This window comes from Hippocampus zosterae, unplaced genomic scaffold (assembly GCF_025434085.1).
Source record: "Hippocampus zosterae strain Florida unplaced genomic scaffold, ASM2543408v3 HiC_scaffold_22, whole genome shotgun sequence".
NCBI lineage: Eukaryota > Metazoa > Chordata > Actinopteri > Syngnathiformes > Syngnathidae > Hippocampus > Hippocampus zosterae.
The window spans coordinates 1726393-1739087 of NW_026262818.1; positions in this window are offsets into that span (position 1 = coordinate 1726393).

A 12695-nucleotide genomic window follows, 5' to 3' on the forward strand; every position below is an offset into this window, starting at 1 on the left:
CAGCCAATTATTCCATGACTCTTTGTTCTTGAACTAATTATAACTCAACGCGGGTAACATGACTTTACTCAATTTCAGTTTTTATTGCTTTAAGTGCAGTTTCAGTCTGGGCTGAACCTCGTTTTCTGAGTTTGAATGTTTTTTAATAGGAATGAGATGTGTGATCAAATTAATGCTCATTTAGGCTACAGGAGGTCATCTGAACTAAATACATGTTGAAATGTGTGCATAAGTCCTTTGGGTTAGGCGTGTGTCAGAGATTTTCTTGGAAAAAGTTAAAGAAACGACTCGGCAAACAGGAAAATTGTCTTCAATATCGGCGGGAGCGGACCTCTGAGTGCGAACGACGGTTGTTGCTCCGCGATCACACTCAAAGTCCCATCTCCGCGAGTTCCACATTTTATTGTAACATATGCAAAATACAAGAAAAACACTGCCCCCAATATTTGCATGCCACACCACCCGGTCGGGCCCCTCAGTACTGATTGGTTACCTGTTTTTCAACTTCGAACCACCAGTACATTGCCACCTTTTCGAATTAGCATGCTGTAGACTTTGCGGATGGTCAATGTCGTCTGGGCGCGACGAGTGTTCTCAACTCGTCTTTTGTTGCTCAACCGCCGTTCCCGAATTATTCATTCCCCTTTTGTGACCGAGTTTTGCCGTCTCCCCTGTGGTCGCCCACCTGTATTGATGTGCTAATTGTGGACTTCAACAGCCCTCCGGCCAGGTGGCCGGCGCCTTTGTGTGTCGGCATTTGGGGGTGCTGGATATGCACCCAAACGCTTAGATGTGCCCAAATAAATGAAACTTTAAACATGATACATTTTTGCTCATTGATTCTTCTAACAGCGTGCCACTCAATTTGAGTTTTTGTTGCTTTAAATGCATTTTCAGACCGAAATGAGCACATTTTCTGAGTTTGAATGTACCTTCATAGGAATGAGTTGTGTGGTCAAATTAATGCTCATTTAGGCTTCAGGGGATCATCCGGAACAAAATACATGTTGAAGTGTGTGGATAAGTCCTTTGGTTTAGGCGTGACACTCAATTTGAGTTTTTATTGCTTTAAATGCATTTTCAGGCCGAGTTGAGCACGTTTTTTGAGTTTGAATGTATCTTCATATGAATGAGTTGTATAGTCAAATTAATGGTCATTTAGGCTTCAAGAGGTAAACCTGAACTAAATACATGTTGAAACGTGTTCATAAGTCCTTTGGTTTAGGCGTATCACTCAATTTGAGTTTTTATTGCTTTAAATGCGTTTTCAGGCCGAGTTGAGCACGTTTTCTGAATTTGAATGTATCTTCATAGGAATGAGTTGTATCGACAAATTAATGGTCATTTAGGCTTCAAGAGGTAAACCTGAACTAAATACATGTTGAAACGTGTTCATAAGTCCTTTGGTTTAGGCGTATCACTCAATTTGAGTTTTTATTGCTTTAAATGCATTTTCAGAACGAGCTGAGTGCGTCTTCTGACTTTGAATGTATCTTCATTGGAATGAGTTGTGTGATCAAATTAATGGTCATTTAAGCTTCAGGAGGTCAACCTGAACTAAATACATGTTGAAATGTGTGCATAAGTCCTTTGGTTTAGGCGTGACACTCAATTTGAGTTTTTATTGCTTTAAATGCATTTTCAGGCCGAGCTGAGCACGTTTTTTGACTTGGAATGTGTCTTCATAGGAATGAGTTGTGTAGTCAAATTAATGCTCATTTAGGCTTCAGGAGGTCAACCTGAACTAAATACATGTTGAAATGTGTGCATGAATCCTTTGGTTTAGGCGTATCATTCAATTTGAGTTTTTATTGCTTTAAATGCATTTTCAGGCCGAGTTGAGCACGTTTTTTGAGTTTGAATGCGACCGAGTGCGGCCGGACAGCAGGCCTCTTGGACAGGTTGAGAGATAAAAAATATAGCCCCCGTTCAGTCTCAATGGCAGGGAGCGGGCCGGCTCGGCGGCCGAGTGCGGCCGGGTAGCAGGCCTCTTGGACAGGTTGAGAGATTAAAAAAATAGCCCCCGTTCAGTCTCAATGGCGGGGAGCGGGCCGGCCCGGCGGCCGAGTGCGGCCGGGCAGCAGGCCTCTTGGACAGGTTGAGTGATAAAAAAAAATAGCCCCCGTTCAGTCTCAATGGCGGGGAGCGGGGAGCGGGCCGGCCCGGCGGCCGAGTGCGGCCGGGCAGCAGGCCTCTTGGACAGGTTGAGTGATAAAAAAAAAATAGCCCCCGTTCAGTCTCAATGGCGGGGAGCGGGTTTAGGCGTGACATACAATTTGAGTTTTTATTGCTTTAAATGCATTTTCAGGCCGAGTTGAGCACGTTTTTTGAGTTTGAATGCGACCGAGTGCGGCCGGACAGCAGGCCTCTTGGACAGGTTGAGAGATTAAAAAAATAGCCCCCGTTCAGTCTCAATGGCGGGGAGCGGGCCGGCCCGGCATCCGAGTGCGACCGGGCAGCAGGCCTCTTGGACAGGTTGAGAGATTTAAAAAATAGCCCCCGTTCAGTCTCAATGGCGGGGAGCGGGCCGGCTCGGCGGCCGAGTGCGGCCGGGCAGCAGGCCTCTTGGACAGGTTGAGTGATAAAAAAAAAATAGCCCCTTTCAGTCTCAATGGCGGGGAGCGGGCCGGCCCGGCGGCCGAGTGCGGCCGGGTAGCAGGCCTCTTGGACAGGTTGAGAGATTAAAAAAAAATAGCCCCCGTTCAGTCTCAATGGCGGGGAGTGGGCCGGCCCGGCGTCCGAGTGCGACCGGGTGGCAGGCCTCTTGGACAAGTTGAGAGATAAGAAAAATAGCCCCCGTTCAGTCTCAACGGCGGGGAGCGGGCCGGCCCGGCGGCGGAGAGCGGGCCCCCCATTCATTCTCGACAATACCGCTTGTGTCCGTCAGAGGGCGGTGTCGTAGGCAAAAGGCCATTCATTTTAATGGGCGGCGGAGAGCGGGCCGGCTCAGCGGCCGAGTGCGGCCGGGAAGCAGGCCTCTTGGACAGGTTGAGAGATAAAAAAAAATAGCCCCCGTTCAGTCTTAATTGCGGGGAGCAGGCCGGTCCGGCGGCCGAGTGCGGCCGGGAAGCAGGCCTCTTGGACAGGTTGAGAGATAAAAACATAGCCCCCGTTCAGTCTCAATGGCGGGGAGCGGGCCGGCCCGGCGGCCGAGTGCGGCTGGGCAGCAGATCTCTTGGACAGGTTGAGAGATAAAAAAAAAAAAATAGCCCCCATTCAGTCTCAATGTCAGGGAGCGGGCCGGCTCGACGGCCGAGTGCGGCCGGGCAGCAGGCCTCTTGGACAGGTGGAGAGATAAAAAAAAATAGCCCCCGTTCAGTCTCAATGGCGGGGAGCGGGCCGGCCCGGCGGCCGAGTGCGACCGGGCAGCAGGCCTCTTGGACAGGTTGAGAGATAAAAAAAATAGCCCCCGTTCAGTCTCAATGGCGGGGAGCGGGCCGGCCCGGTGGGGGAGAGCGGGCCCCCCATTCATTCTCGGCAATACCGCTTGTGTCCGTCAGAGGGGGGTGTAGTAGGCAAAAGGCCATTCATTTCAATGGGCGGCGGAGAGCGGGCCGGCTCGGCGGCCGAGTGCGGCCGGGAAGCAGGCCTCTTGGACGGGTTGAGAGATTAAAAAAAAAATAGCCCCCGTTCAGTCTCAATGGCGGGGAGCGGGCCGGCCCGGCGGCCGAGTGCGACCGGGCAGCAGGCCTCTTGGACAGGTTGAGAGATAAAAAAAATAGCCCCCGTTCAGTCTCAATGGCGGGGAGCGGGCCGGCCCGGCGGCGGAGAGCGGGCCCCCATTCATTCTCGGCAATACCGCTTGTGTCCGTCAGAGGGCGGTGTAGTAGGCAAAAGGCCATTCATTTCAATGGGCGGCGGAGAGCGGGCCGGCTCGGTGGCCGAGTGCGGGCGGGAAGCAGGCCTCTTGGACAGGTTGAGAGATTAAAAAAAAAAATAGCCCCCGTTCAGTCTCAATGGCGGGGAGCGGGCCGGCCCGGCGGCCGAGTGCGGCCGAGCAGCAGGCCTCTTGGACAGGTTGAGAGATAAAAAAAATAATAATCTCCGTTCAGTCTCAATGGAGGGGAGCGGTCCGGCCCGGCGGAGGAGAGCGGGCCGCACTCGGCCGCCGATTGCGGCCGGGCAGCAGGCCTCTTGGACAGGTTGACAGATTAAAAAAAATAGCCCCCGTTCAGTCTCAATTGCGGGGAACAGGCCGGCCCGGCGGTCGAGTCCGGCCGGGCAGCAGGCCTCTTGGACAGGTTGAGAGATTTTAAAAAATAGCCCCCGTTCAGTCTCAATGGCGGGGAGCGGGCCGGCCCGGCAGCCGAGTGCGACCGGGCAGCAGGCCTCTTGGACAGGTTGAGAGATTAAAAAAAAAGCCCCCGTTCAGTCTCAATGGCGGGGAGCGGGCCGGCCCGGCGGCCGAGTGCGACCGGGCAGCAGGCCTCTTGGACAGGTTGAGAGTTTAAAAAAATAGCCCCCGTTCAGTCTCAATGGCGGGGAGCGGGCCGGCCCGGCGGCGGAGAGCGGGCCCCCCATTCATTCTCGGCAATACCGCTTGTGTCCGTCAGAGGGCGGTGTAGTAGGCAAAAGGCCATTCATTTCAATGGGCGGCGGAGAGCGGGCCGGCTCGGCGGCCGAGTGCGGCCGAGCAGCAGGCCTCTTGGACAGGTTGAGAGATAAAAAAAAATAATAATCTCCGTTCAGTCTCAATGGAGGGGAGCGGTCCGGCCCGGCGGAGCAGAGCGGGCCGCACTCGGCCGCCGATTGCAGCCAGGCAGCAGGCCTCTTGGACAGGTTGACAGATACAAAAAAAAAATAGCACCCGTTCAGTCTCAATGGCGGGGAGCGGGCCGGCCCGGCGGCCGAGTGCGGCCGAGCAGCAGGCCTCTTGGTCAGGTTGAGAGATAAAAAAAAATAGCCCCTGTTCAGTCTCAATGGCGGGGAGCGGGCCGGCCCGAGGCCGAGTAGGGCCAGGCAGCAGCCCTTTTGGACAGGTTGAGAGATTTAAAAAAAATAATCTCCGTTCAGTCTCAATGGAGGGGAGCGGTCCGGCCCGGCGGCGGAGAGCGGGCCGCACTTGGCCGCCGATTGCGACCGGGCAGCAGGCCTCTTGGACAGGTTGAGAGATTTTAAAAAAATAGCCCCCGTTCAGTCTCAATGGCGGGGAGCGGGCCGGCCCGGCGGCAGAGAGCGGCCGGGCAGCAGGCCTTTTGGACAGGTTGAGAGATTGTGTCCGCCAGAGGGCGGTGTAGTAGGCAAAAGGCCATTCATTTTAATGGGCGGTGGAGAGCGGGCCGGCTCGGCGTCCGAGTGCGGCCGGGCAGGAGGCCTCTTGGACAGATTGAGAGATAAAAAAGCCCCCGTTCAGTCTCAATGGCGGAGAGCGCGCCGGCTCGGCGGCGGAGAGCGGGCCGGCTTGTCGGCCAAGTGCGGACGGCCAGGAGGCCTCTTGGACAGATTGAGAGATAAAAAATAGCCTCCGTTCAGTCTAAATGGCGGGGAGCGGGCCCGATGGCGGCGGAGAGCGGCCGGCCCGGCGGCGGAGAGTGGGCTGGCTAGGCGGCCGAGTGCGGCCGGGCAGGAGGCCTCTTGGACAGATTGAGAGATAAAAAAGCCCCCGTTCAGTCTCAATGGCGGAGAGTGTGCCAGCTCGGCGGCGGAGAGCGGGCCGGCCCGGCGGCGGAGAGCGGGCCGGCTTGGTGACCAAGTGCGGCCGGGCAGGAGGCCTCTTGGACAGATTGAGAGATAAAAAATAGCCCCCGTTCAGTCTCAATGGCGGGGAGCGGGCCCGCTCAGCGGCGGAGAGCGGCCGGCCCGGCGGCGGAGAGTGGGCTGGCGAGGCGGCCGAGTGCAGCCGGGCAGGAGGCCTCTTGGACAGATTGAGAGATAAAAAGCCCCCGTTCAGTCTCAATGGCGGAGAGCGCACCGGCTCGGCGGCGGAGAGCGGGCCGGCCCGGCGGCGGAGAGCGGGCTGGCGAGGCGGCCAAGTGCGGCCGGGCAGGAGGCCTCTTGGACAGATTGAGAGATGAAAAAAGCCCCCGTTCAGTCTCAATGGTGGGGAGCAGGCCCGCTCGGCGGCGGAGAGCGGCCGGCTCGGCGGCCGGGCAGCAGGCCTCTTGGACAGATTGAGAGATTAAGAAAAAAAGCCCCCGTTCAGTCCCAATGGCGGAGAGTAGGCCGGCTCGGCGGCCCAGAGGCGTCTTGTTCGCATGAATGGTGTTGGAGCGCGGCCCGCGGAAGTCATCTAGAGCACCGGAGGAGAGGCACGGCGACGTGGCCGAGCGTGGCCGGCGGGGAGGCGTCTTCGTCGGATGAACGGTGTTGGAGCGCGGCCCACAGAAGTCATCTTGAGCACCGGAGGAGAGGCACGGCGACGTGGCCGAGCGTGGCCGGCGGGGAGGCGTCTTGGTCGCATTGGGAAAATTTAAAAATCCCCCCATTCATTCTCGGCAGAACCGCTTGTGTCCGCCAGAGGGCGGTGTAGTAGGCAAAAGGCCATTCATTTTAATGGCCGGTGGAGAGCGGCCGGCCCGGTGGCGGAGAGTGGGCTGGCTCGGGGGCCGAGTGCGGCCGGGCAGGAGGCCTCTTGGACAGATTGAGAGATAAAAAAGCCCCCGTTCAGTCTCAATGGCGGAGAGCGGGCCGGCTCGGCAAACCGAGAGGCATCTTGTTCGCATGAATGGTGTTGGAGCGCGGCCCGCGGAAGTCATCTTGAGCACCGGAGGAGAGGCACGGCGACGTGGCCGAGCGTGGCCGAGCGTGGCCGGCGGGGAGGCGTCTTGGTCGGATGAATGGTGTTGGAACGCGGCCCGCGGAAGTCATCTTGAGCACCGGAGGAGAGGCACGGCGACCTGGCCGAGCGTGGCCGGCGGGGAGGCGTCTTCGTCGGATGAACGGTGTTGGAGCGCGGCCCGCGGAAGTCATCTAGAGCACCGGAGGAGAGGCACGGCGACGTGGCCGAGCGTGGCCGGCGGGGAGGCGTCTTCGTCGGATGAACGGTGTTGGAGCGCGGCCCACAGAAGTCATCTTGAGCACCGGAGGAGAGGCACGGCGACGTGGCCGAGCGTGGCCGGCGGGGAGGCGTCTTGGTCGCATTGGGAAAATTTAAAAATCCCCCCATTCAATCTCGGCAGAACCGCTTGTGTCCGCCAGAGGGCAGTGTAGTAGGCAAAAGGCCATTCATTTTAATGGGCGGTGGAGAGCGGCCGGCCCGGTGGCGGAGAGTGGGCTGGCTCGGCGGCCGAGTGCGGCTGGGCAGGAGGCCTCTTGGACAGATTGAGAGATAAAAAAGCCCCCGTTCAGTCTCAATGGCGGAGAGCATGCCGGCTCGGCGGCGGAGAGCGGGCCGGCTTGGCGGCCAAGTGCGGCCGGGCAGGAGGCCTCTTGGACAGATTGAGAGATAAAAAATATCCCCCGTTCAGTCTCAATGGAGGGGAGCGGGCCCGCTCGGCGGCGGAGAGCGACCGGCCCGGCGGCGGAGAGCGGGCCGGCTCGGCGGCCGATTGCGGCCGGGCAGCAGGCCTCTTGGACAGATTGAGAGATAAAAAATAGCCCCCGTTCAGTCTCAATGGCGGGGAGCGGGCCCGCTCGGCGGCGGAGAGCGGCCGGCTCGGCGGCCGGGCAGCAGGCCTCTTGGACAGATTGAGAGATTAAGAAAAAAAGCCCCCGTTCAGTCCCAATGGCGGAGAGTAGGCCGGCTCGGCGGCCGAGAGGCGTCTTGTTCGCATGAATGGTGTTGGAGCGCGGCCCGCGGAAGTCATCTAGAGCACCGGAGGAGAGGCACGGCGACGTGGCCCAGCGCGGCCGGCGGGGAGGCGTCTTCGTCGGATGAACGGTTTGGAGCGCGGCCCGCGGAAGTAATCTTGAGCACCGGAGGAGAGTCACGGCGACGTGGCCGAGCGTGGCCGGCGGGGAGGCGTCTTGGTCGGATGAACGGTGTTGGAGCGCGGCCCGCGGAAGTCATCTTGAGCAACGGAGGAGAGGCACGGCGACGTGGCCGAGCGTGGCAGGGCAGGAGGCCTCTTGGACAGATTGAGAGATAAAAAATAGCCCCCGTTCAGTCTCAATGGCAGGGAGCGGGCCGGCTCGGCGGCGGAAAGCGGGCTGGCCCGGGAGCAGAGCGGGCCAGCTCGGCGGCCGAGCAGCAGGCCTCTTGGACAGATTGAGAGATTAAAAAAAAGCCCCCGTTCAGTCTCAATGGCGGAGAGCGGGCCGGCTCGGCGGCGGAGAGGCGTTTTGGTCGGATGAATGGCGTTGGAACGCGGCCAGCGGAAGTCATCTTGAGCACCGGAGGAGAGGCCCGGCGACGTGGTCAAGCGTAGCCGGCGGAGAGGCGTCTTGGACAGATTGAGAGATAAAAAATAGCCCCCGTTCAGTCTCAATGGCGGAGAGCGGGCCGGCTCGGCGGCTGAGTGCGGCCGGGCAGGAGGCCTCTTGGACAGATTGAGAGATTTAAAAAAAAGCCCCCGTTCAGTCTCAATGGCGCAGAGCGGGCCAGCTCGGCGGCGGAGAGCGGGCCGGCCCGGCGGCTGAGAGCAGGCCGGCTCGGCGGCCGAGTGCAGCCGGGCAGGAGGCCTCTTGTACAGATTGAGAGATTTAAAAAAGCCCCCGTTTAGTCTCAATGACGGAGAGCGGGCCGGCCCGGCGGCGGAGAGTGGGCCGGCCCGGTGGCGGAGAGCGGTCCGGCTAGGCGGCCGAGTGCGGCCGGGAAGGAGGCCTCTTGGACAGGTTGAGAGATTAAAAAAAAATAGCCTCCGTTCATTCTCAATTGTGGGGAGCAGGCCGGCCCGGCGGCCGAGTCCGGCCGGGCAGCAGGCCTCTTGGACAGGTTGAGAGATTTAAAAAAAAAAAAAGCCCCCGTTCAGTCTCAATGGCGGAGAGCGGGCAGGCTCGACGGCGGAGAGCGGGCCGGCTCGGCGGCCGAGTGCGGCTGAGGAGGAGGCCTCTTGGACAGATTGAGAGAATAAAAAAGCCCCCGTTCAGTCTCAATGGCGGAGAGCGGGCAGGCTCGACGGCGGAGAGCGGGCCGGCTCGGCGGCCAAGTGCGGCTGAGGAGGAGGCCTCTTGGACAGATTGAGAGAATAAAAAAGCCCCCGTTCAGTCTCAATGGCGGAGAGCGGGCCGGCTAGGCGGCCGAGTGCCGCCGGGAAGCAGGCCTCTTGGACAGGTTGAGAGATTAAAAAAAAAATAGCCCCCGTTCAGTCTCAATTGCGGGGAGCAGGCCGGCCCGGCGGCCGAGTCCGGCCGGGCAGCAGGCCTCTTGGACAGATTGAGAGATTAAGAAAAAAGCCCCCGTTCAGTCCCAATGGCGGAGAGCGGGCCGGCTCGGCGGCCGAGAGGCGTCTTGTTCGCATGAATGGTGTTGGAGCGCGGCCCGCGGAAGTCATCTAGAGCACCGGAGGAGAGGCACGGCGACGTGGCCGAGCGTGGCCGGCGGGGAGGCGTCTTCGTCGGATGAACGGTGTTGGAGCGCGGCCCACAGAAGTCATCTTGAGCACCGGAGGAGAGGCACGGCGACGTGGCCGAGCGTGGCCGGCGGGGAGGCGTCTTGGTCGCATTGGGAAAATTTAAAAATCCCCCCATTCATTCTCGGCAGAACCGCTTGTGTCCGCCAGAGGGCGGTGTAGTAGGCAAAAGGCCATTCATTTTAATGGGCGGTGGAGAGCGGCCGGCCCGGTGGCGGAGAGTGGGCTGGCTCGGCGGCCGAGTGCGGCTGGGCAGGAGGCCTCTTGGACAGATTGAGAGATAAAAAAGCCCCCGTTCAGTCTCAATGGCGGAGAGCATGCCGGCTCGGCGGCGGAGAGCGGGCCGGCTTGGCGGCCAAGTGCGGCCGGGCAGGAGGCCTCTTGGACAGATTGAGAGATAAAAAATATCCCCCGTTCAGTCTCAATGGAGGGGAGCGGGCCCGCTCGGCGGCGGAGAGCGACCGGCCCGGCGGCGGAGAGCGGGCCGGCTCGGCGGCCGATTGCGGCCGGGCAGCAGGCCTCTTGGACAGATTGAGAGATAAAAAATAGCCCCCGTTCAGTCTCAATGGCGGGGAGCGGGCCCGCTCGGCGGCGGAGAGCGGCCGGCTCGGCGGCCGGGCAGCAGGCCTCTTGGACAGATTGAGAGATTAAGAAAAAAAGCCCCCGTTCAGTCCCAATGGCGGAGAGTAGGCCGGCTCGGCGGCCGAGAGGCGTCTTGTTCGCATGAATGGTGTTGGAGCGCGGCCCGCGGAAGTCATCTTGAGCACCGGAGGAGAGGCACGGCGACGTGGCCGAGCGTGGCCGGCGGGGAGGAGTCTTGGTCGGATGAACAGTGTTGGAACGCGGCCCGCGGAAGTCATCTTGAGCACCGGAGGAGCGGCACGGCGACGTGGCCCAGCGCGGCCGGCGGGGAGGCGTCTTCGTCGGATGAACGGTTTGGAGCGCGGCCCGCGGAAGTAATCTTGAGCACCGGAGGAGAGTCACGGCGACGTGGCCGAGCGTGGCCGGCGGGGAGGCGTCTTGGTCGGATGAACGGTGTTGGAGCGCGGCCCGCGGAAGTCATCTTGAGCAACGGAGGAGAGGCACGGCGACGTGGCCGAGCGTGGCAGGGCAGGAGGCCTCTTGGACAGATTGAGAGATAAAAAATAGCCCCCGTTCAGTCTCAATGGCGGGGAGCGGGCCGGCTCGGCGGCGGAAAGCGGGCTGGCCCGGGAGCAGAGCGGGCCAGCTCGGCGGCCGAGCAGCAGGCCTCTTGGACAGATTGAGAGATTAAAAAAAAGCCCCCGTTCAGTCTCAATGGCGGAGAGCGGGCCGGCTCGGCGGCGGAGAGGCGTTTTGGTCGGATGAATGGCGTTGGAACGCGGCCAGCGGAAGTCATCTTGAGCACCGGAGGAGAGGCCCGGCGACGTGGTCAAGCGTAGCCGGCGGAGAGGCGTCTTGGACAGATTGAGAGATAAAAAATAGCCCCCGTTCAGTCTCAATGGCGGAGAGCGGGCCGGCTCGGCGGCTGAGTGCGGCCGGGCAGGAGGCCTCTTGGACAGATTGAGAGATTTAAAAAAAAGCCCAAGTTCAGTCTCAATGGCGCAGAGCGGGCCAGCTCGGCGGCGGAGAGCGGGCCGGCCCGGCGGCTGAGAGCAGGCCGGCTCGGCGGCCGAGTGCAGCCGGGCAGGAGGCCTCTTGGACAGATTGAGAGATTTAAAAAAGCCCCCGTTTAGTCTCAATGACGGAGAGCGGGCCGGCCCGGCGGCGGAGAGTGGGCCGGCCCGGTGGCGGAGAGCGGTCCGGCTAGGCGGCCGAGTGCGGCCGGGAAGGAGGCCTCTTGGACAGGGTGAGAGATTAAAAAAAATAGCCTCCGTTCAGTCTCAATTGTGGGGAGCAGGCCGGCCCGGCGGCCGAGTCCGGCCGGGCAGCAGGCCTCTTGGACAGGTTGAGAGATTTAAAAAAAAAAAAAAGCCCCCGTTCAGTCTCAATGGCGGAGAGCGGGCAGGCTCGACGGCGGAGAGCGGGCCGGCTCGGCGGCCGAGTGCGGCTGAGGAGGAGGCCTCTTGGACAGATTGAGAGAATAAAAAAGCCCCCGTTCAGTCTCAATGGCGGAGAGCGGGCAGGCTCGACGGCGGAGAGCGGGCCGGCTCGGCGGCCGAGTGCGGCTGAGGAGGAGGCCTCTTGGACAGATTGAGAGAATAAAAAAGCCCCCGTTCAGTCTCAATGGCGGAGAGCGGGCCGGCTCGGCGGCGGAGAGCGGGCCGGCTTGGCGGCCAAGTGCGGCCGGGCAGGAGGCCTCTTGGACAGATTGAGAGATAAAAAATATCCCCCGTTCAGTCTCAATGGAGGGGAGCGGGCCCGCTCGGCGGCGGAGAGCGACCGGCCCGGCGGCGGAGAGCGGGCCGGCTCGGCGGCCGATTGCGGCCGGGCAGCAGGCCTCTTGGACAGATTGAGAGATAAAAAATAGCCCCCGTTCAGTCTCAATGGCGGGGAGCGGGCCCGCTCGGCGGCGGAGAGCGGCCGGCTCGGCGGCCGGGCAGCAGGCCTCTTGGACAGATTGAGAGATTAAGAAAAAAAGCCCCCGTTCAGTCCCAATGGCGGAGAGTAGGCCGGCTCGGCGGCCGAGAGGCGTCTTGTTCGCATGAATGGTGTTGGAGCGCGGCCCGCGGAAGTCATCTTGAGCACCGGAGGAGAGGCACGGCGACGTGGCCGAGCGTGGCCGGCGGGGAGGAGTCTTGGTCGGATGAACAGTGTTGGAACGCGGCCCGCGGAAGTCATCTTGAGCACCGGAGGAGCGGCACGGCGACGTGGCCCAGCGCGGCCGGCGGGGAGGCGTCTTCGTCGGATGAACGGTTTGGAGCGCGGCCCGCGGAAGTAATCTTGAGCACCGGAGGAGAGTCACGGCGACGTGGCCGAGCGTGGCCGGCGGGGAGGCGTCTTGGTCGGATGAACGGTGTTGGAGCGCGGCCCGCGGAAGTCATCTTGAGCAACGGAGGAGAGGCACGGCGACGTGGCCGAGCGTGGCAGGGCAGGAGGCCTCTTGGACAGATTGAGAGATAAAAAATAGCCCCCGTTCAGTCTCAATGGCGGGGAGCGGGCCGGCTCGGCGGCGGAAAGCGGGCTGGCCCGGGAGCAGAGCGGGCCAGCTCGGCGGCCGAGCAGCAGGCCTCTTGGACAGATTGAGAGATTAAAAAAAAGCCCCCGTTCAGTCTCAATGGCGGAGAGCGGGCCGGCTCGGCGGCGGAGAGGCGTTTTGGTCGGATG